At 36.8% G+C, this 25618-nt stretch overlaps 1 protein-coding gene across 11 annotated transcripts in view; it reads right to left on the minus strand.

Moving 5' to 3' along the window:
• The window catches only part of MGAT4C (MGAT4 family member C), a 693471-nt gene that overhangs the window by 195719 nt on the left and 472134 nt on the right, over positions 1 to 25618 (minus strand). For 2 of the 11 annotated variants that reach the window (XM_070254604.1, XM_023631365.2), the window contains exon 1: positions 17608 to 17795. The exons of 8 other annotated variants lie outside the window; for them this stretch is intronic. The gene's annotated coding sequence lies outside the window, so the exon portion shown is untranslated. Of the gene's footprint in view, positions 1 to 17607; positions 17806 to 25618 lie in introns of those variants that run through there. One more of the 11 variants, XM_070254600.1, reaches the window with a different exon arrangement.

Here is a 25618-nt window from a genome sequence, read left to right on the forward strand (position 1 = left end):
CAAAGTGAGAAAAATAAAGTATAAAGGCTGTAGGTGAGCAGCAGTTAAATCCGTGGGAGATCTAGCAGTACAACCAAGGTTTCATACTTCTTTTCCCTTCATTTTATTTTGGTCATACCACCTTAGTTCTTTAACTTTTCTTCATTGATTTAAAGATCTTATCCCTCTCTCTCCAAGTAGGACATGAGCTCCGTGAAGCCATGGGATTCAAACAGCAACTGCTTCATTATATTTCTAGAGGCCAGACAAATGTACAGAAAGTGATTAATACATATTAAACTGAATTAAATTAAGCTCTCTTTCTTTTTTCATTTAAAAAGTACATGCAAATATTTTTTTCAATTCAAATATTGCAAAAGGGTTATACAGTGAAAAGTAAGTCTGTTCCGTCCAGATAAACAGTCCGGAACCCAGAATTAAATGCTGTTAACATTTTCTTGTCATATGTATCCTTCCAGACACTCCCATGCTTATTAATGAGTGTGTGTCTCTTAGTATTTGTATTCATTTTTGAACAACTGAGAGAGTAATATTAAGTACACTGTACTACATCTTTTTTAATTTAACAATATATAGTATAATTTTTCTTTTTTTTAGTGAGGAAGATTGGCCCTGAGCTAACATCTGTTACCACTCTTCCTCTTTTTGCTTAAGGAAAATTGTCACTAAGCTAACATCTGTGCCGATCTTCTTCTATTTCCTGTATGTGGGATGCTGCCACAGCATGGCTTGGTGAGGGGTGTGTAGGTTCACACTCGTGATCCAAACCTGTGAACCCTCGGCCACCAAAGCAGAGAGCGCGAGCTTAGCTACTATGCCACAGCGCTGGCACTATATTGGATAACTTTTGATGTAAACTTTTTATTTGGAAATAACTAAAAATTTACAGAAAACTAACAAGAATAAAAATAGTATAAAGAAAGCCATACACTCTGAACCTAGATTTAACTATTACTAACATTTTACTCTGTTCTTCCTTTGTTTAGTCTCTCTCCCTTTCCTTTCTCTCTCTCATCATTTGAGGGAAGTCACACACATCATGGCCTTTTACTCCTATGTAATTTGACTTTAATGCCTTTAATTCTCTTACATAACCACAGAAAAATTATCAACTTTAGTAAATTTAATATTGATACAATATTTTAAAATAATACCTGTCTACATTCTAATTTAGTTTATTGACCCAACAAGACTCTTCAGAACATTTTTTTTTTTAAAGATTTTATTTTTTTTCCTTTTTCACCCCAAAGCCCCCCGGTACATAGTTGTGTATTCTTTTTTGTGGGTCCTTCTAGTTGTGGCATGTGGGACGCTGCCTCAGCGTGGTTTGATGAGCAGTGCCATGTCCGCGCCCAGGATTCGAATCAATGAAACACTGGGCTGCCTGCAGCGGAGCGCACAAACTTAACCACTCGGCCACGGGGCCAGCCCCTCTTCAGAACATTTTTACCTCTCCAACATAGGACCAAATCTAAGAGGAGGGGTTGCATTTAATTACTATATCTCTTTAGCCTCTTTGAATCATATCAGAGCATTTCTTTGTCTTTTATGCCAATGATAATTTGAAGAATACAATCCTCACTGCCTCCTTTTTAATAAAGTGTTGCTCATTTTAGATTTTTCTGATGTTTCCTTATGATTAGTTTTAGATTATGCATTCCAGGCAATAATAGTACATAGACGAATTTGTTCTCCGGGAATCGAATCTAGGGGAACATAATATCCATCGGTCCCTCACTGGTGATGTTAATTTTGAAAATTAAAACAACAGCCCAGGTGCTGTCTGATTTTCCACTGTAATGACTCTTTTTGTTCTCCTTTGCAACTAATAAGCAGTCTCTGGAGAGTCACTTTACTAACACACAAATATCCTGCTTCACATAAAAAATTTCCCCTTAGATTTAGCATCTATTAGTGATTCTTGTTTGATCCAATCTTTACTATTACAGAAGCAAATGACAATTTTGCAACTCCCACTCTCTCTCTACATTGGTCTTCTGCATTCTAATGTAAGAAAGGACCATACCTTCTCCCCTGTTTATTATCTTTATTACTGATATAGACATACTTTTTTTTAATACCTTATAATTCATTGCTTCCCTTACTTATTTTGGTCCTCACATTTTGCCAGGTTGGATCAAGACTCTACCTTGAAAGTCTAGGGGGACTCCCCTCACAGGCAGAGCTGTCTGCCCAGAGGAAAAGGCAGCGGGAAGCAGCAATGAGTGCTTCCAAGGCAGCCGATGCAGGGCTGGTCTCAGGTCCTAGAGCTGCCTGCCTGCTGTATGTGGAAAAGCACTTTATTAAGTGTCACATAAATGCCAAGTAAACCTCCTCCAGCCCTAACTGCAGGTGGATAACCACATGCCAAAGCAGCTTGGTCTGACAGTGCTGACAGCCTTTTGCTTCTGTCTCACCAATTGTCCGGCTTGGTCCCACCAAGCCACTCACCCTGATCCTTACCTGAACCTGCTTGGCCCATCAGCCTGCACATCATGAGAGACTGAGGGAGAGGAAGAAGTTAAGAAGATATCATTCATGTTACTGACAGTGGTCTCCCAGTGTCTCAGAAATAATCCCACTCCACCGCCGGCCCTCTTCTTTTTACTCTCCCGTCAAATTGCCCAGGTGTCTCCCTTTGGCTGAGCCTTCTACACAGCTTTTGGAGGGCCTGGGAAGAACATTTAAAGGCCACTGAGTACAATGTGAGTTTTCCCAGGGTCTCAGCCTCAAGTAGGACATGTTCCCCTTTATGCTGTGAAGACCAAGGTGGTCATAGCAAGGCACCCATTTAACCCAACTCCAGAGAACACGTGGCCAAATCTCACCAGTGGCAGGAACCTGCAAGACAAATGCGAAGAAACACAGCATTCCCTTTCTGCTCACGGGTAGCAAAGCTGTTTTTGCCAATCACCGATGCTACTTCAGTTTCAGTCTCTCCTTCATCTGAAATTGCATCATTTCTCTTATTTAAATGACTGAGTGAAGCCGTGATGGTCCTCTCAGATTCCCAAATGTTGATGCTTTGTCCCCATGTGAATAGGCATGGGACATTACATAAACACCTTTTTCACTATTTCTCTTACTGCACATTCCACATTTACTCACTTCTTTTTTAACCCTGTAGTTTCTGTATATAAAGACACTAGACTTTGTACTTAGAAGTTTCAAAAGTCTTTACTGATTTGATTTGATTGTCAATGAAAGTACAATAAAATATTAGGGTCTTTCGAGACATATAGAAAGAATAAAAGAGGAGGAAGAGTGGGGAGGGGAAGAGCTGAAGGAGTAGCTGTGCCATCCAGCCCCATGTGTCTACAGCCCCCAGCAATGGCTTGTGAAGGGCAGTAACTCCCCATTCACCCCCTCCACACATACACACATACCTCCCAGCTCCTGAGGGTTCTGCTGGTCCCTCAGGACTTTCAACAATGCAGGGGGAGGGGACTGATTCTAGCTGCTAAAGGAGTCCAGGAGAAGGAAGCCTCTAGATATTGTGCCTTATTAATCAGACTAACAACAATGGTGGCCCCAAGTGACAATATCAGCAGTGTGACTCTCAATTGCCCTCCTATTGATAATGGGTGAAAACAGGGGTCCCTGGTCCAAAATGTCTTAACGAGAGTCCAACACTACAGCCCTTGCTCCAGCTCTCCAAACCTACAATAAGTACATGTGGCTACAGTTTTTTCTGGTTGAAAGGTTAGGAGGAGGCAACTGGCCATCTTTCTGGCTCCAATTATCACTTTCTCTTGGTTACTGATCCACTTTCTTCATTCAAAATTAGCTCATCTCCATGAGCTCTGCCAATTACAAGTTTAGGAAGATTTGTAGAAAGTTTCCACTAATGGTTAAGCAGCGGCGGTTCACAGCCACTTAGAGGTCTCAGAAGATTATGTGACTGCTCCTTGTTGCAGACACATCCTAAGGTGACCCTCAGGGAGTCACAGCCTTGTATAATTCTTTCCGTTTGAGTATAGGCAGAACCTGTGACTGACTTAAACAGCCAGCAGAATATGGCAAAAGCGATGGGACGTTACTCCCATGATTACACTGTTATGTAAGACTCCATCTTCACAAACTCAAGCAAGAGACTCTCCTCCTGGTCTCGAAGCCTTGTTGAGAGAGACCTGTGAGAGAGCCTCCTGGCAAAGAACTGAGGCAGCCTGTAGGAGCTGAGAGCAGCTTCCAGCTGACAGCCAGCATGAAAATAGGGACCTCAGTCTACAGCCGCAAGGAACAGAATTCTGCCAACACTTGGGCCTGAAAGAGGATGCGAACACCAGAAAGGAACACAGCTTGATAAAACCTTTATTGCAGCCTCTTGAGACTCTGAGCAAAAGCCTATTTAAGCTGTGCCTGTATCACTGACCCGTTGAAACTGTGACATAACGTCTATTGTTTCAGGCATCTAAGTTTGTGGAAATGTGTCACAGAGCAATAGAAAACTAATACATCCCTCATGCAGTGAGAAGAGCCCAGGAGGAGAAAAGAGGGGCCACAATCTAGCCTAGCCTCTGTGACCTCCAAGTCCAGCTCTTCAAGTCCCCAACCTGGTTCCAGCAGGAAGCACTGCTGTTTGAGTTTATTTATTATTTTTCTCTCAAAGACAAATAAGACAATTAAAGTAAAAGAAATCTTAGATAAAAACTTCCCAAGAAGAGCAAGGTCTTTCATAAGGCATGGCCACAGGCCCACAGGCAGAAATATACACACTGTTCCTCCTAGAATGCATTGCTCTGTTTCATGATTGTGGTCTGTCGTTCACTGACAGTCTCAAGCATGTTTACACCAACCAAACTGGGAAAGATGGTGACTGCCACAGCAGCTTGGTGGCTGTGTGAGATACTCCCAAAATGAAAGCTTTTCCTGCCAACACCACTGTGGCAGGAGACAGATAGGGATTGACAGAGGACTGAGTTTCACTGCCACCTCCTGAAAGGGACCTCAGATCTTCCAGTTCTGGCTTTCCAACTATCAGCCCCCAAATTAAGCTTAACAGAGAAATCCTTTCAGATTATGGTTCTCCAAAGGGATCTAAGTCTGAAATCTCTCACCATATATGCATTTAATCAATATTTAATGAGCTTCTACTCTATGCCAGCACTGCTGATACAGCAGTGGGTAAAACATACAAAATCCCCAAACATATGGAACTTGGAGTCTAACAGGAGATACACAGAAGAAAATGGCAATTAAAAAACATGACAGGAAAATACAAGCGCTGTCTGAGCACAAAAGAGGGACACCTCAGCTACTGCAAGATGGTCTAAGAAGGAATCCCCATCCCCCACCAGAAGTTGCATCTCAACTGAGATGGGAAGGATGGAAAGGAGTTGACGCTGCAGGGTACTCCATGCAGAGGGAGCATGTACCAACACCGAGAGGTGGGTGTGAGGAGCAGCAGGACTGAGCTTGGAGTTTGCAGATTAGTCATGATAATGAAGTACAGCAGTTATCCAGCATGCACTGGGGGCCAGTGTTATGCTAAATGCATGGTATATGTCATCTTGTTTGATCCTCACAGCATCCCTCAGATGAGGCAACTGAGACAAAGAAAGGTTAAGTGCTTTGCCCATGGTTGTACCCTGGGTAAGGGGTGAAGCTAGAAATTAATGTACAGCTGACTACTTTCAAAGTCCACACTCTTAATCCCCACACTCACACCCCAGTCTATAACTCAAGTGAATAAACCAAGTGGTGGCGTTTCAGGTCCAGCTTCCATCCTTCACCAATAGAGCCACCAACCCAACCTACGGGTCCAAATCCACCCCAAATTCTGGAACTTCTCTGACCTCAGAATCTCTGTCCAGTCTCTGAGTTCTTGCCAATAAGTGAGGTGCAGTCAGGCCTCTCCCAGTTGCTGGGTCCCTTGTTACCAAGCCAGGTTTCTATATTGAGGCTCTTCCCCTTAGACCTCCTGAAAACCAGAATCCCGCCTCTGAATCCAGTTACCTTGGTCCCTCTTCTCAAACCTAAGATACCACTTTGCCTCCTTTTTTGGCCTTCTTCTTGCTTTTGGGGACTAGAACCCAGTCTTCCCCAGTCTAGACTGACTACAAACCATTGCTTAGAGAACAGCTTTATCACATGGAAGTGGCCACAATTTTGCCTAGGCGTAGTACTGTGGCCAACTTTTCCAATTTCAAACCCTCTTTTCATCTCACTTCTCTGAATTCATAGTGCATCTCACTCCTCCTTCTGTGTCAGATGCTAGAGTTAGTAGTCAAGTCCTGTTGCTTTGTTTTTCAGACTACAGTAATCCCCCCCATCCATGGAAGATACCTATGATGAAGATTAACTTATAAATCTGGCAGAGTTAGAGATTAACAACAATAACTAATAATAAAATAGAACAATTATAACAATATACTGTAATAAAAGTTATCATAGATCTTAGCCACCTCAGCATATGATTTTTTTTCTTTCCTTAAGTCGAGAACTCTCACTTTTCACTTAAAGGAAGCATTTTACAGCTTCTCTTCAGCATATCTGAATTGCCAGCATCACTACTTTTGTGCTTTGGGGCCATTATTAAGTAAAATAAAGGTAACTTGAACACAAGCACTGCAACACCGTGACAGTTGATCTGATAACCGAGAAAGCTACTAAGTGAGTAACGGCCGGGTAGTGTATACAGTGTGGATATGCTGGACGAAGGGATGGATTGACATCCTGGGCGGGCTGGAACAGGACGGTGGGAAATGTCGTCATGCTACTCAGAACAGTGTGCAATTTAAAATTTATGAATTGTTTATTTCTGGAATTTTCCATTTAATATTTTCAGACTGCGGTTGACAGTGGGAATTAAATCTGTAGAAGGCGAAACCACAGATAAGGGGAAACTATTGTATTTTGGAAACAGGAGGAATATCTTTCTCTCTTGACCAGAATATTTAAAGATATCTTGCCCTTCTGAACAACAAAAACAAATAAATTAATCAAACTGGTTTTTTTTCTAAGTAAATCAGAAATCTCTTCTTAAGAAGAATTCTGTAATCATTGTAGAGCTACCAGAATAAATAGCTCGATGTATCGCCAACTTCGAAAACAAAATTTTCTATCACTATAGTATACTTTTACGTATGTAAAGATATATAATTCTATGTGTATATTCATTTATTTTGCATTCATACATTCATATTGGTATATTATACTGTCATATTCTCTCTAATTATATTGATTTTTAACCTGTATCCACTGCAAATATTTCTCTCTCTGGGTTTCAGTTAATTTCTCCAACCTCTTAAGGTCTGAGTGCTCTTCTATTTAGCAGGTCATGAATCTTTCCTGGCACAGCCTTGCTTCTTTAGGATATTTTGTGAACTTCTGGAGGGTCCAAGCCTTAAAGTCAGGAGGCTTATTTCTTTATTTGCTTACAAAGCAAGAGCTGTTTATTTTCTATAAAGATGCTTATAAACGGCTTCAATTGAAACAGAATCATTTTTATGAGAATAAATTAACTTCTGAGTAACTACGCCCACAATTTTCTACATTTTTGGATATATTGCTTTCCTTTTTGTAACCATAATGATCTTCTAAACATAATAACTAGATATTAAATACGTTTTGTACAAGTTATGAAAACCAGTTTATAAGGGTGAATGTTACTTAACATTGTACACATCCATCCTTCAAATAAAGTTTCTCCATTTATGAAGGAGTCATTATTTGACAGTTCTGACCAGCAGGTCTTTATTCCTTTTCTATTCTAAATTGCCTGAGCATGACTCAATTTCTAACAATCAATTTCCTGCCAGACTCCTTGGTGTCTAGCATCTCAAACTACTTTCTTTAAGGCCACCAGTGATCTCCCCTTCAATTTAAAGTGCAGTTTTGTTTGATCCTTTATTTTGAGCCTTTCTGCTGCCTTTCATACTGTTGGCCACCACATTCTCAATTATGCTCTTTCTAGTTTTAGTAACATCAGTGATGCATGGTACAAATTATATAAGTGGTCACTCAGTTTCTATACCCTTTGCCAAGTCTATGCCTCTTCATATCCTTTGACTATCTGTGTGTTCCAAAGAACCCTTGCTACATTTATATAAAAATTGGCAAGTAGATATTGCTAGTATTTCCATTGTTTGGAACATAACTCAAAGTCCACAACCTACAAACTTACTTGATATACTTACGTATTATGATTAGTATGGTGTCATCCACATAATACTGACAAGGAGGCTGCAGGGATGGGCAAGTACTCTAAAACTCTACGGAAGTCCATTCAATTTTCCTTTCTATAATTGAGATTCACTATTATCTCAGTGCTTTTGTTTTTCCCTGGTGCAAATACATTTTTTGCCAGCTTCAGTTTGCCTGCACCATTTATTTAGCTGCTATCCTTACGCTAGATGTTATGCTAGATGCTGGAGTTTCAGTGGTGACTTCGACTGTGCCATTACTTTCATGAAGATTAAAGTCCAGTGGGGAAGATTGGAATTAAACTTTAATCAACCAAGAAATTCTCGAACTGCAACTCTTGCATGTGTTAAATATTGTTTTAAGAGCCTGTCGTAGGAAGATTTTACCTGTTGAGGAAGTCAAGGAAGATTTCTCTAAGGATGCACTCTTTAACTGAGATTTGAATGATGAGTAGGAGTAAAGTATGTGCAGAAGTTTGAGAGGAACCTGCTAAGCAGAAGGAATGGCATGAGCAAAGTCTCAGTGGTGGGACAGAGAAGAGATTGTAAGAGAGACGAAAAGAAGGCAAATGTTGAGGGAATGCACAGACAAACCATGTTGGGCCTTGTAAACTATATTAGTTGTGTCACTATCCTACAAGTAATGGAAAGCGATTGAAGGTGACAAGGGGATGAAGAGAGGCTATGGGGAGAGGGAAAAATTAATGCCATGTTCAGATTTATTTTTCCTGAATAAAGCTTTGCATAGATTTCCTACCATCTTTTCCTTCCTGATCTAAAGTTAAGGAGGCAGTTCTAATAGTTTAGATTTGGTTTCCTCCTGAATCAAAGGCCTCTCATTCTGAGTATCCCTTGTTTCTTCTAAACAGCAGAATTTCATAAAGCTTCTTCTCTAGTTGATTTCCTTCAGTTACATTGCTTTTGCATGTCAACAATTTGAAGATAGTTCCTAAATATCTCACCTCCAGTCTTGTTTATTCAATAGTTACAGTACAATACAATAGCTTTGCTCTTTAATGGGCATCTCAAACATAACATATTCAAAATATACAAAGAGAAAAGGGACCAGTTTCTATCCTTCCTCCTTTCCCTCAGGCAGTCAGGCATTCATTTAACGAACATCTGCTGAACTGGCTTCCAGGCCATGGGTACTCAAAGAATTAGGCTGAATCTTTGACTTCAAGGAAATAAAATATTCTCTATAATTAGCTATCATATTCCCTGTGATTAACGATCACAACCTTGTCAGCTAGTGGATTTTTTGTTAGACTTTTCTTTTCACTCTCCTCAAAATGCTTACTTTCCTGGATCTCAGGCAGTCTAATGCTGAGTTCCAGCCTATTTCCTACACTCGAGACCATTTTTCTTTCCTAATCTAAATTTATCACTTGTACCCCATTACGCACTATTGCTCTGAGAGTTAATGCTAAAGATTTGGGCAAGCAGGAAGGAGTTATCCTAGAAGCAGGAAGACAGTTGTGTTGTCTTTCCTAGAGTGACCTGTCCTAGTATCTTTTGCGCCCTGTCATGAAACTCATATTCTTTTTTTTTTTTTTTTTGGTGAGGAGGTTTGGCCCTGAGCTAACGTCTGTTGTCAATCTTCCTCTTTTTGCTTGAGGAAGATTGTCACTGAGCTAATATCTCTGCCCATCTTCCTCTATTTTGTGTGGGATGCCACCACAGTGTGGCTTGACGAGCAGTGCTATGACCACACCAGGGATCTGAACCCATGAACCCCAGGCCGCTGAAGCAGAGGGCGCAAACTTAACCACTACACCACCAGGCTGGCCACATGACACCCATATTCTTGATGTGACATCAACACCACACTTACCTCTGTATCTCCACCACCTATCAGAGTGCCCATAGCATTGTAGGTGTGAGATGCTGTAGATACAGCTTAACTGATTATGCCCTCGTTGGATGCCATCTCTTTCTCCATATTGGGAACTCACCATTATGATATACGAACAAACTTAGACAACAGTTTCTGGGATAGTCTTATGAGACAACTGTGAAATTAGTATATGGTCTTCCCTAATGCTCACTACCTCTTTCTCTCTCTCTTCCTTCATTATTAAATTATGCTTGCCATAAATCACATGCCACCTAACTCATAGCCAGAAGGGAATGGGATGATGCTTTATTTTTTCTTTTAAAATGGATTTTTAATAAATAGCTTTTATACAATGTTGTTCAAATACTTTAAAAAAGTGACTACGGTGAACTGAGTCATCTGATCAGAAGGGAATTCATTCCCCTGGATCTTCCAGTTGACCTTAGCTCAACAGTGAAACAGTAGGTCGTGCAGGATCAGACATTTCCTAACCTTAGCTCATATCTGGTCAAGAGCATCAAGAGTGAATAATTACTGACTCAAGCTCTCTTTCCTAAACTCTGATATTCTCCTCCATTTTGTCATGTGTGACTCTCCTCTGTATTCTTGAGTAATTAGTCACCCCATTGGATACCACCCATTATTTAAAATAAATTAAGAGAATGTGGAATCTAATAACACTGTTTGAAATTTATTGAAGTGGACTCTCTTGGCCTTTCTGCTCCTTTGATGGGTCAGACTGCTTTAAGAAGTTTTGGACCATCTTGCTTCATTTCTTTTAGGAAGCATTCCACATTTACTCACAACCACAGTGATCTCTCTAATCTCATACCTTCCACAGTATTTAAATTCAGAAAAACTCAGTTTAACCTTCCAGCCAAGGCGGATAGTTATGCAGTTATGACCAGGTTGTCCCTATTGGTGTTTTTACAACCAGCATCTGTTCTGATACTTTGGTGCTAATTTTTGGTTTCCCTTCATCCCTGCCTCCTGTCATACTAAATACTGATTCCTCCCTCAACACATTGTGATTTCTCCTCCCATTTTGACTTTGTACTTTCTGAAGGACCCTCTGTCTGAAATATCCTTTGCAGGTCTTACCTGGAAAATTCTCTACTCATTTTTAAAACAGCTAAATGACAGCTTATTTTAGAACAACTTTCTGATTGTTACAGGTAGAATAAGTCACTCCTTGTCTATGTTGCCTCAGCACTCTGTGCATACCTCTAATATAAAACTTATCAAATCTATTAGAATTATTTATGTTCAACTTTGGGTTGACCTCTAGGCCATGAGCCCTTTGAGAGCAAAGGTGGTGTTTTGATCCTTGTTGGCATGTCCTAGGTGTTCAATAGTTGTGTGTGTATGCTTTAAATAATTTGTGAAATAAGTCAGAGTACCTAGAACTGAAGAAAAAATACCTTAGCAAAATGATTGGATTGTTCTTTTATGTTTTACACGCACATTATCACTTTGATTCTACAAGATTATAAATTCCAGGGAAGAGAATTTTTTACGCTTTTCTATTTGTATCTCTCTTGATGTAAGATTGGGCACATGGTAGATGCCTCATTAAAATGAAACAAAACAAACTATACACACACACACACACACACAGATTTTAAAAATCAGACCACCCAAGAGGCCAGCAGGTGGCACAGTGGTTAAGTGGGCGCACTCCACTTTGGCAGCCCAGGATTTCATGGCTTCGGATCCTGGGTGAGGACCTGCACACTGTTTATCAAGCCATAGTGTGGTGGTGTCTCATATACAAAGTAGAGGAAGATTGGCATGGATGTTAGCTCAGGGACCATCTTCTCAATCAAAAAGAGAAGACTGACAACAAATGTTAGCTCAGGGCCAAACTTCCTCACCAAAAAAAAAAAAAAAAAAAAATCAGAATATGCTTATTTTGCCTTTCGGAGTGTGTTAGGGATACAGAAAAGCATGAGTTAGAGAAGGACTTTAGCCTAATTCTATCACCGCTTCATCACCCACTATGAGTGCCTGGAAGGTAGGGGAGTGTTGATCTTCACACATATCAGAACAAATCAAACCTTTTATAACTATAAACTGTGATCGACTCATGAAAAAATTCCCATATCATATAATTTTAAAGGTGGAAAAAGCTCCTAAAAGTTATTAATCCATTTTTTATTTAGTTCATTTTTCATATTAAAAATCTGAAATATAACATAGATCAGAAATCTTATATGTAATAAGTGATAAGGCTATATCTAGTATGATAATCTCCTAAATCCCAGGATCAAGTTTTAAAGAGTGATTAGTATAATTGGTTCCCAAAGTTTTTGTATTTGTAATATATCAGAGTTTTTGTGTTTGTAAATATTGTTTTTTAACGAAATTTCTGAATTAAGACATGCACACATAAAATATCAAGCAAGTCAGTAACATTGAATATACTAAAGGAGGCAATACTGATTGACCATACTGTATTCCAGACACTGTCTTCAGTGCTTATAAGGTTAACTCACATAATTTTCACAATAACCCTAGGAGATAGGTACATTTATTTCCCACTGTTTTTATATGAAGACATTAAGGCCTGAAAGGGGTGAAGCAAGAAATTGTTCTCAGATAATCTGATCTCAGGAACCATATTTTAACTGCAGTCCACGCAAACAAAGAAACAAACAAAAGGGGCCTGCCCACTGGCACAGCGGTTAAGTTTGCATGTTTCGCTTTGGCGGACTGAGGTTCACCAGTTCAGATGCCAGGCGTGGACCTATGCACTGCTTTTCAAGCCATGCTGTGGCAGATGTCCCTTATACAAGGTGGAGGAAGATGGGCACGGATGTTAGCTCAGGGTTGATCTTCCTCAGCAAAAAAGAGGAGGATTGGTGGCAGATGTTAGTTCAGAGCTAATCTTCCTCAAAAAAAAAAAAAAAAAAGAAACAAAAAAGTGCTTTGACAGCCTCAGCTATTTGTTACTCTACCCAGCAGAACTGTTTGCTCATCCGATCATAGTCTCTGATGCACTTAAAATCAAGAAGAGTTGCTGGAACTGAACTTTCCACCAAGCCTTTCTACTAATCACAGCAGATTTTATCATGCTCTACCCCACATTATACATTTCACCCAGCTCAATATTTCATCTGACTTTGCAGTACCAATATGTATACTCTGTTTTAGCAAAGATATATCTTACACATTAATTCAAATGCCATGGTACACCTCTGAGAGTTTTACAGCGTGCCATGGCATACAGGTAGAGAGTGGCTTGTGAATGAAGACTGGGACCAAGACTGTCTATATACTACCCATGCTCAGTTCCTTGCCACTGAAATCAGTATCGCTGAACAAACAACCAATTCTTTGCTTTTAGTAGAACTTCGCATTTAAAAAACCCACTCTGATGTCCATTTATGTTTTATTTATCACAAACATTATCAAAATTAACTCTGGAATCTTATTAGGTAAAATTAGCTAAATTCAAGGCCTGGTGTCTTATAAAACTTTTTGGCAAAACATCCACAGCTTAATGTCCCTTGAATGTAGTTAATTCATATTCTTAATTATCGCATTCTAATTTTACTCCCTCATTCTGCTCATTTTAAATGCACATTAGCAAAAGGACTAAGTTCAGGGGTATAATTTTTTTATTATACAATATTACAAGAGTAAAATATTTTGTGCTAAATCAAGCGTGTGCAAGCAACTTTGAATTGTTTCACAATTTATATGAATGTCACTAGGTAGTCCCTTCAGTGGCTAATTAAATGATACCATCTAAAAATGGTTTATCTTCAACTGATAGGTTCTGTGTACAGATTGATTTTCTCTGAGAAGGTTAGATTTCAGGCCTTTTTTTTTCTTTTAAACCACTGGGTATCTGTAAGTAAATTAAATGGGTAGTAAACATCACTTGCAGTTCAACTGTCCTAGGACCTAGCGTTAATATATGCCAAACTGCTGAAAAAATGGGTGTTACACTTCAGATTGTCTCTTCTTTGCTTTACTCAAACACAAACTACTATCATTGGAAGACATTGTTAACTTTTTTAATTAAAAGAAAATATAAAATTCTCATTCTCCTATTTATCCTAAGCCCCATCTGAAGCCAAATGACTGTAAACTCAGTGCATCAAGACCATCAAGGGCTTTATAATAAAATAAAGGTGAAATGTAAAGCTGGATTGCTTGAATGTATACTACAAATAGAGGTAACTTTGTCCAAAAATGATTTTTTTTGGAATCCATTGTAATTTAAGCATTTTATTTTTTGTAAAGTTGCAGTGATCACATTCAGAATCAAATCTGAGTAATAAAATAATTGATAAACATTTTCACAATACCCAAAGGTAAAGTACTTATAATTCTATTTTAGGTTGAAACATACCGGGGAACTTAAATAGAAACACAAGAAATGCAAATAAGCCCACCCCTCAACTCATGTTTCCTAATTCCTAGGAAGTTCTCTACTTTATTCAGCCACACCTTGAAATAAATTCCATATTTTTAGTAATTTAAAGATGAGAGCTTTCCAGATAGAAAAAATATATAGCATGCACAAGAGCAAGGATCTTTTATATTGTTTAGTTGTAAATAAATCCCAGGCACCTAGAAGAGTGCTTGGCACAGAGTAGACAATAAAAAAAATTAATAACTAGTTAGATAGCCAGATATATGAAGGGAGAGAGAGAGATTGAGATTGACTGATTGATCTGAGGCACTGAAATTTGAAAATCTGTTTCTGAGTCCTGACCTCTCCATTTACTGATTTCCTGACTAGGTGATCTTTGGCAACAAGTTAAAAACTATTAGTCTCTGTTTCCTTAGCAGCATAATTTCAATTACTTCATCACAGACCAATTGTTAAGAATGAATATTATGTCCGTGTAAAGACATTTTAAATTTTAAAGTCCATATCACATTATGTTTATGCACATAAAATATACACCTAGACATCCATGTATTCACATACTAATATAAGTGCTAGCTAAGATGACATCATGATTACCATATTTTTGGCTTAACTAGAAAATTGGCCATCGAAGTCCAGAACTTCACACCTTTAAGACAAGCATAGAATTCGTGATACACCCAGTACTTCACCTGAGAAAGCAGAAAACTAAATGGTACTCTGTATTCAATAATCAAAAGAAGCTAATGAAAGTGCTTACATAAACTAAGTACAGGAGAGGAGTAGGGCATACAAGAAGAAAAAAAAGTGTTATTTTGGAATAGATAATCACACAATTTGAGGAACAATTTTCAAAAGAAAACAATATATCACCTTCAGCCTCTGGGAAATGCACAGAACTTCAGAAGGGATCATAGAAATCTCTTTATCACTGTGCACTTTTTCCATCACTTCTTAAGACCTGTAAAACCTGTCACTTAGCAACATTTAACTTGGTGCACCACATACAAAGAACTGGATGAGATAATACAGAGAAGAATAATGCAAAAGAAAAAAAGGCATTTACTTAATTCAGACAAAGAACATATGTATAAGAAAGAAGGCAGGGAACATAGCAATACGAGTAGCATCGTGCATCTTTACCTATGGCTCCCTGCACTAAGAATTCTTCCTAGGGAGTTTGTGGCATGGGAAATTGCTAGGATCCCATTGATGCCCTCTATTTAAAAGAATAAAATGAAAAGCAAAAACCTTCTGTCAATGAAGTCCACCATTCAGGTGGATGATATCATGCATATCCATGTTGTACAAAGTTGTTCAAAGGAAAACGAGATAAGCAATGTTAACACTGCCATCATTACCAAAGCAGTACATTTGTGATTAGAGACACTAACTCTGAGAGAAGCATTCATACACACCTGAAATACTATTTTCAATGTCTACACCATTCATTGGCTGAGTAAGATTTTCCTCAATGTTGATGGAAGGATATAAACAGATTTTTAGGGAATTAATTGTTAGGAAACAAATGCTTTCCCTTGGTCAAGATTGATCAGCTGTGAACATGACAGAGTCAAAACCTTTGGGTTATTCAACTCCACTTTAAAGAACTTAAGGAAAAAAATTCATTTCAAAGCAGTGAATCATTTCAAGTTCCCATTATCAGAACTTTTGGATTCCCATTTTTACATTTTGAAATTCACAGAATACACCATCATAAATCTCCCTGTGAAAAATTAATTCCAGATGCATATTTGTAAGCTTTTGAGGTTTGGTGGATTATATATTGTTTTGCCTGAGACAACAAGCTTTATTCTTTAGATTCGATTGATACAGATCCGACACTTTCTACAAACTCAGTTTTGTTCAGACCTGTATTAACTAAAGGAGACAAATCGAACAACAGTAATGTCAAGCACTGGCAAACAGGACTGGGCTAGTGGAAGATACGGAAGTGTGACATAGCTGAGAAATCCCTGCTGTCTTCAAGTATAACTGGAACACCTCCAAACCCTGATTTCTAATTATCCAAATTACTGGTTTGCACAGGCAAAAATATTCTATGTTAAAGCAGAGTGAAAATAAATCTGAAAAGTATAAGTATATTGAAGCCCAGTGGACAAGTTATTATTCAAAAGTTTTATTACCCTAGAAGAGATGGAGATGTTATTAAAAAAGAATATTTTAAATAACAGCTATTTACATTTTTCTGCATCTTCATTTCACAAATAACTGCATTCAACTTTAAAGTAATGATAGTCTGCTACTTGATACCATGCTAATAGACAACCTTTGAAGAGTTAAAACTGTTTTTGAATTCTTCATTTGGTGGCATGTAAACATTCTCAGTCAATTAAAAGCTTCATTTTATCTGATTTTTCAGGATCCCTGTCAGATTCAATAACCTATATCCACAGCAATTCAACAGCTCTAAATATATTTGATTTGCTACAATATTGTAAGGATCCTCAGGTATAAATATCATTACTAATAAATGATTGAATAATTGAAAGCTTTATTTTCAGGGTTTAAATATTCTGCAAATATATAAAACACAGTATTTTGTTATGCATTCAAAAGCACTTAATGTAATAAATGATTTTAACACTTCTTAATTCCAGAAAAAAAACCCACTGTTTCTTAACACTATTTGCTATTATCATTTTCTTAGGTTAAAAAAGATAAACATGAATACAAAGTACTACAACTTCGTTTCAGAAGCTAAAGCCTTTGCTCACTTGGTAAATTTGTTTTCCTGAATAGATACAACTTTGGAGAACTCTCCCAAAGAACTATCATTTAACAATTAGAAACTTTGACTCATTTTAAATTTATAGCAACACTACTTGGTTGATCATTTCTATCTCTACTCCTTGCTACTAATAGCAAAATATAAAGAAATAGAGCAGAGTGGTGTACATATCCATAGATATTTTTAAAAACACATTCAAAATAATCATCCTATAAAAGCAGTTACTTTCCCCTTTCTAAAGACCAGCTGAATGTACCTGCCATTCATTTCCTACTGCAAATTAGTTTGCCAGGTACACGTTAGCATGCTCTTTTGCAATTCATTTTGCTCAATCCACACTTCCTTTTAATAATGTTAAACGTTGCTCTGATTAAAAGCTTACCAGATAGTAATCCTGTTCCACACTGACACTAGTTTCTTCCACTGTTTCCTCTGTTAGACACATCTACCTTTATTTTGAAAGAGAAGGTAAAACAGAAGAGGCTCTTACCAGAGACAGGGAAAACAATTCGTTCAGCTAGATCCAACAGTGCTGTGTGCAGCCTGGCAGCATGAGTGATCCTGGGGCCTCACACAAAAGCGAGATAATTGGCTCTCAATGAAGAGATGTAAACATCCATCATAATGGCACTGGGGCTGAAACTGAACGCTACCTCAGCTGTTCTATGTACTCCGACTGGAAGATGATGTCACAAACATCAACTGGGTGTACTCTCATTGGCTTCTGTTACCTGGAATCATGTCTTAACCCTAAACTGTCAGCTGCAAATTGAAATGCTCATCTCTGACCATAATTTTTGCTGAAAAGAGGAGTGAAAGTGATGTTGAGCTACTGGAGGATAGCATACTGAAAATACTGCCCCCTAAATATGCTAAGATCTATTTACATAATTAATCAATTAGGGTCCTTGGGAATTTTATTTCCCAAAAATGTTTATTAAATTACTGTATTTGTAAAAGGTACTCCACAGCATGGATATTAAAGGAAAAGATTAATATAGTCACAACATCTGGAATTTTAAGTTTTCTAATTACTTTGTATTGATTTTACAGAACTACCCCATGAGATTAAGAAAGTTGAGAAAAATTACAATGTAGACAGTTGCACACTGGAGCTTTCAATCAATTTGGACAAAGCAGCCATCTGTATTTTTAAACCTTCTAGTAACAATAAAAAAATAGAAATGCACTTTACTTTCTGAATGTTAAATAGTATCTCCAAAGTTTTGTGCAATAAAGCTTAAAGTATGAGATATTGAAAGCATAACATCACTAAAATAATATTGTTAAATATTAATTTTTACAAAGTAATTTATAAGTCACTGGAACTATAGACAAGTCCATTTCAGTAACTGAAGATTACTTTGTAATATAGTGCTGTTCTCTTTGAGAACAAAAGGGTAATAATTATCCACTCTTTACCCTCTATCTTGACAAAAGCCCCAGACTTCTCCTCAGGCTTAAATCCAGTGGGAGAGGAGGATAATGGGCTAAGCTGGGTGCAGCAGCTTGCTGCCAGAGGGACAAAACTACGATCACCTTGAAATATATCCAGCTTTCCCCACCAAAAGGAGCTGTCAGCTGCATAACTGTGAGATGCAAGAATTACCAGAGCTATTGAATGACCAGCTCCTTCTAAATCCAGCCCGTCATATCCCAGGGCAAGCCCCTTGAAAGCTGTGCAGCTCAGCATGCACACAGTACAACCACCTGGAGAGAGAGTGAGAGAAATTCACTTCATCTATCCCCACCCTTAAGGAAATAAGGTCACCAACAGTGCTCTTATATGCCTTTATGTTGGTTCATGTCCTTCTGAATAATGGATTCAGGGTGAATAGTTGTTATCATTCTTCCACATTTTCAGTGACAGAACATTATTTTTATTGTATGGCTCATAAGAGTTCTAATAGTTGAAATTATATGAAAAGACACTTCCATAGACCATACATTCAAAATTTCCTTCCAAGTTCTAGTTTTCTTTCCTGTTGGTTTGATTATTTGATTCTTCTTATTAGCAAGTGAGTGCGTGATTTAGAGGCAAGAGTTCTAGATTCATATTCAAAAGATCCAGTCTCCGATTTTTGCTCCATCAGCTACTATCTGTGAGAACTTTGAAAAATGAATAATTTGTACGTATAGAATGAGAATGATAATGCTACCTACAACAAAAAAATAGTTGATTTAGGGGTTAGATGAGGCAATGTACGGAAACATATAAAATAAAAAAGTATTACATTAATACAAGATGCAATTATTATTGTTATTATGCAAAAGATTAAATGTGTTCATTTTAAAGGCATTTGCGTAATTAAAATTAAAGGTCAATTCACTGTCTTCAAAATAATGAAGGAAAAATATTATTAATCTAAATTCTGAAAATTTTAACTAGAAAATAATGCTGCAAATTAACTTGATTTATAACACTGACTCATTCAATGCTCTTTCTTTGATGTTGTTGTCCCTCCCAGTATATTTGGAATTTAATCATATTAGTCAAGTGCAAGAATCTCGACTTAAGAAGACTATTTGTCAAAATGTACTTTGGGCCAATGTGAAAGACACTGTTCATTTATTTCTGCCTAAAATCATGGGAGTTTAGATAGAAATGCGCATTAAAAAAGATTCATTGCCATGCAAAGTGACATAAAATTAAATTACAGATCAGAAAGATGAATTTGGACAATAGGAATGTCAACTGTATTTCTGTAGACAAATGATAAAGCTATTGTCATTTCTAAGAAGATATGTCATGGAGAGAATAATTATTTATAAAATAAAATATGCTCCTCTATTTCATACATTATATAAAATTTTAATGGCTTAAGCATTTAATAGCAGAGATAACCAGCAAAACTAGAGTACAACTTGTCACACATAGAAAACATACTGATATATATATATACCATTCAGTTAATTTTTAAGATAAACATATATTCTGATGATTTACATAAACAGATTGTAACCTGTCTTATGTCGTTTTGCATTTGTTTGTGTGCTACCGTGCTACATAGACAGAGGACACTATGAAGACTGAGAAATATAAATACTCCTAGCTCTCTTTAGGTACTTTGTATCGAATACTCACATCCTTCACATGATTCTTAATAAGTTAATACCTTGGTAAAGGGCCCCAGTTTTGTGTTATTAAAATATGTAAGTAAGCTATTTTAAGAATATAGATTTCAATGATTAAATATTATATAAGATCAAGACTAATCAATGCATCAGTAAAATTTTAAGGGAGTTCACTTATTAAATATAAAAGCATAAATGTTTGAATTGTGTACAAAATAGGAAAATTAATGGAATATAATTTAATTCCTAGGAGAATGAATAGGAGAGAAGGAAAATATAGTAGAAATATTTTAAATTAATTTTGGCTTATAATAAAAAATGAATCTTTACCCCATATGTTAAGTCAATTTCAAATTTCACTGCAATTCATTAGGACAGAACTTATATTTTAATTTTAAATAATTGTATCTATAGACTCAAGGAGATTTCAGATAAATATAATGTACAATATATCATATATGGAAATCAGTTTAATTGGCCTACTGTAGTATTTTATATACAAGAACAGAAAAGTTATATTCCCTTGTGGTAGGCAGAAATCATCTGAAATTAATGATGAGTGGAAGTTATGAAGATTTTAGTAATTGTTGGGTAGTATTTCTTTAGGAAGATCAGAGATATTAAAGGTTAGGGCCTTTCAGTGATTTATTTGCAGTATGTCCTTTTGGAAAGTCTAATGATACTTGAACATCAGTCTATACATGCATCTGGGTTAAAGCCAAAAATAAGATAGCGAATATGTAATATGAACATTGAGAAAAGACATAAAAATCCTTACTACTATCATAAAATAGTTTTAGTAAGAAGTCCAACCTAATCACATAATGTAAAAAAAAGTTCTAAATGTAAAAATGTTAAAACATTAAGGGACTGTGAAAAAAATAAAAGGATGGTGCCAGTTTTTGAATATACTATTTAGTATAAACGTGTAAAGGAGTAAAATACATTTGTTTCAGGACTTCAAAAAAATCTCCAATTTCATTAAAAGGGAAAATAACAAACATCACAATTTATAATGAATCTACCAACATTGTCTCATTATTTATTACCTTCCTCCAGCTAAAATGGCCAGCTAACACTTGTGAGTTTCAGAGAACGGACAAATATTTTAACCTTAACAGCCATGTAAAGACTTAACATAAGGGGAATTAAAAATCTAAAGGAATTCTCTAGGCTTTATTCCTGAATAAATTTATATTAGTGACTGTTTTCTGATATGAAGAATATGGAATCTGTAAAAATATTTTTGACAAATCAAGTAGAAGATGTTTTGTAGTTCAAGCCAAGTAGACCTCAATTTTGTTACTATGCTTCCATACTACATATTTCCCAGGAGCTGAAATCATTGCAGTATTTAATTGCCTGACAATTATTTCTGTTACACCAATTTTGTAGTTCAACTAATTATTTATATTATCAAAACAAATCAGCAATAGAGGCTAATTAAACTAGAGAAGTCATCCTCCAATGTTTCCCAACCTACATCTTAATAAGGTTTACATTAATAGTAACTGCAGAAGAAATGAACGTGTCCTGCACGTGTTAATTTTATAGGCAGGACTTAGGAATTTATATGGGTTTTAAACTCTTGTGAATGTTGTTACTTACTCTGAGCAGTTAGCAATGTTAGAATATAGCATTTTACTACGTTTTACAGCATCAGCAATTGGCCCATTGCTGAATTATCCACAAGATGGCAGCTCTGCTTATATGGCCGCTGATATTCTTAACACACAAGTTTATCCTTTTATTATTACTATTATTATTTAAAGAAATATAATATGTGAAGTATATAAGGAAATTATGTGTTTGCTCGTATTAGGTAACTTTTCAGTTTAAGAAGACTAAGTGGTTAAAGGTATTTATTAAAACCTATTGAAAAGCAGGAATTATTTAAATCATCTTAACATGTGTGACTTCAAAATATTATGTTTTGCTAACACAATGCCCAAATGCTTCATCCCAAAATCATTTCAGAGGTTAATTTATTTATAAGAAATGATTTTGTTTCATATAGACTTTGATGTTTCTTTTTAAAAAAAACACAGTGTTCAAAATAACTGAATCAATGACAACTCACTGGTACAGTAAGAGAGATCTGAGAATTATATTTTTCATCTGCTAAATTCTAGGCATAACCAAATCTGATAAGAATATCTATTTATTGACCTTACTTGTATTCCTTTTTTATACTGAGCCATCATCACTGTCATTTTTTTTTCTTTATGTCTAACTTAAATCTACTGTGTGGCAGCTTCAGTATATTATCTTTATTTCTGTTTCCTGTGCAGATAAAATTTTGAAAGTGCTTAGAATTATTAGGCCATATCACCTTTCTTTTCTGAGAATAAATATCCCCAAGATGTTTAACTCTGTTTATGTGCCAGTAAATTTTATTCTAGAGAAGGAGAAAATGATTGGGTAAGGATGAAGAAAAGTCTCCCCGTTGTATGTTAAAGAAACATGAATTCTCTGACATGAAGGTAAGAAGCCCATGCTATTTTGGTGATTGCACACACTGTTTTTAAATGCAAACTGAAAACATTAAATTTCACGGAACTTATCTCTTTTTAATATATACTCATTAACTTTACAAGTTTCCCTTTGAACATCATGGTTAATCTCTGGGAGATACCTAAAGATCCGTGGGCAAAAGGACTTGTTTTCCACCGTGTTCTCTGAACAACTGTATTTTCATATGACTCAATTAAAGACCCTTCACTTGCTTTCTTATAAATATATTTTGCTTTGTCTCTGCTATAAGTGTTTACAACTTCACTTATCACTTTTTTCTTTCACATCAATTTTCTTGCCTTTTGTCTCTTGTTACCCAAATTAGATCAAATCAAGGCCTACTATCTCCATCTTGACAAATATGGAACAACATTAATCTCAAAGAAACTTAGAATTCAGTTTAGATCTCAGTGAGGAACATTTGAACACAATCACTTTATACTTGACAGGAGAAAGGGTTTATTCTTGTCAAACCCATCGTGCTTGAAACATTGCTTCACATGTATGGATGTTTACATATGAAAAATAGTGAGAAACAGGTTATTAATCATTGTATGATATTTTAACAGGCTATAACTTTCTAGTAGAAGGATTTTCAGATCATTTGGAGAAATCCACATTACCACAAGGAGGATTAGGATTATTATAAAAGTAAAAGAAAGAAAAATATCATCATCATTGTCACTGGTTTCAGTGCTTACTTTGTGCTAGGCACTATGCTAAATATTTTACATTGATGATCTAGTTTGTTTTTGTTTTATTTTATTTTGTTTTAGATCTCCAAGACAGGTCAAAGTTAAGACTTCCAAAGGGGCTCTTAAATTTACACTGTCAGAAAGTATTTTTCAATCAGAGCTACTTATTTGAATCTCAACTTGGAAATGCCAAAACATAGGGCCCTTCTATGGACTGAATACTTGTGTCCCCCTGCAAATTCATATGTTGAAACCTAATGCCCAGTCTGATGGTATTAGGGGGTGGGGCCTTGGTAAGTGAGTAAGTCATGAAGGTGGAGCCCTCATGATTTGGAATAGTGACCTTATAATAAGAGAGGCCCCAGAGAGCTACCTAGCCCCTCTGCCATGTGAAGTTACAGCGAAAAGATAGTCATCTATAAGCCAGGAAGCTTGCTCTCCCCAAATACGGATCTTAGGTTTCCTAGCCTCTAGAATGGTGAGAAATAAATTTCTTTTGTTTATAAACTACCTAGTTTATGGTATAGCAGCCCAAACAGACTAAGACAGGCCACAGTCACACTGCGTGAGAATCTCTGTGTATGGAGAGTGGGTGGCACTGGTGTATATTCCTCCCTAAATGATTATCTCTATAGCCAGCCTTGGAAATCATTGGCAAAACCTGTAGATATGTGAGCCAAAGGTTTTAACTTGCAGCATCCGATTTCATTGTAATAAATAAAAAGTGATGTAAAAATCGAAAATGAAGTCTGTCAAGGAAGCAGGGCATAATTTGTATGTCAAACAATACTTTGGAGAATGAACAAAGGAAAATCCAGACTACTCTGCATCACTAAGGTGAAGAGATGACATCAACTGCCTGAGGAGGAAAGTGTGATGGAGCATGATGAGTGGGGGCCGAGAAAGGCTAAAGGACTAGAAGTGGGGGAGTGATGTGAGGCGGAGCCGATTCAGCATTGAGACTGGCCAGCGACACTGGGTGCTAGTGCTGGAGTGCCCTGATCTGCCAGGACAACCCACGGATCAGGTCCCTTGTGAGGCAAGATTTTTCCTGCACATCGCCTGGCACAAATCACACCCTGTCTTGCCACAAGACAATATCGAGCCTTGCCCTAAATGCCCTGTGTCGATACTCTCCTTTTCAAAAACCCAGGATGCATATAAGCCCATGGACTCAGAGGAGGGAACCTAAATAGTAGGAGGGTACCTAAATAGAGGGTACCTGGATAGCAGTTGTGTGGAATGGAAATGTCACAGTAACTGTATTTGGGTGGGAATAGACCCTTTGAAAACCAAGCCTGTGACAGAAGTAATAAACTAATTTTTCTATAGATCTTTATGATTCCATAGAATTATACTCATAAACCAAGCTTTGTGCCTGAGATATGCATTATTTTAATTGTACTTGCTCAAATGTATGGCAGAAGTCATATCTTCAGAATTAATCATTAAGCATCATCAGTAATAAAGCCGGATTTCAATACATTTCTGAAGGTACAAGTGAGAATGCTATTCTTTGTTATAGTCTCTATAATGAAGTGAATGCATTTATCTCTCAATGTATATAATTAAATAAATGAAATACAAAGTTTTAAACAATTATTTGGCAGTTAGTGCAAAGCTACTTATAGATAGTCTAAAGAATTCTAAGAATTGTTTTAAATGTCTAATTTACTACTATACTTGTAACATATATAATTGGTTTCTTTCTCCTTACATTTGAAGTTATTACAATATATCTACTGTACTTCAAAATCAATTATCTTATCTTCATTTAATGATGATCTGTCAGCAGCAGTTGGTTTTCAACTATTCATTTAAATCTGACATAATTTCAGGGCTACCTGTCTTCAGCAGTGCGGGACTAGAATGACTTTCTTTAAATTTATTATTTTGCCAAGGTTTGGTAAATAACCTCTTCTGAAAGCATGTATGTTTACTATTTTTGCTATTAGCTGGTGTCAGGAAAGGCATCTGCCACTACACATTATCTGAAATGATTCAATAACAGTGTACTCCTGCAACCATGGTCACCACAATAGAAAATACCTGGGTGCTCCTTCTACGCATTTTTTAAAAAGTGGTTAAGTTGCAGCCATTGTTTCAGGACACTGTAGAGAGTCAACGTGAATTAATGACCTTCAACCAGATCTTGGTCGATTGTTTTCCAGGAGCTCATTATTCAACATAATCCATGAAGTCACCAAAGGTAAATGA

Source organism: Equus caballus, chromosome 28 (genome assembly GCF_041296265.1).
Source record: "Equus caballus isolate H_3958 breed thoroughbred chromosome 28, TB-T2T, whole genome shotgun sequence".
NCBI classification, from domain to species: Eukaryota; Metazoa; Chordata; class Mammalia; order Perissodactyla; family Equidae; genus Equus; species Equus caballus.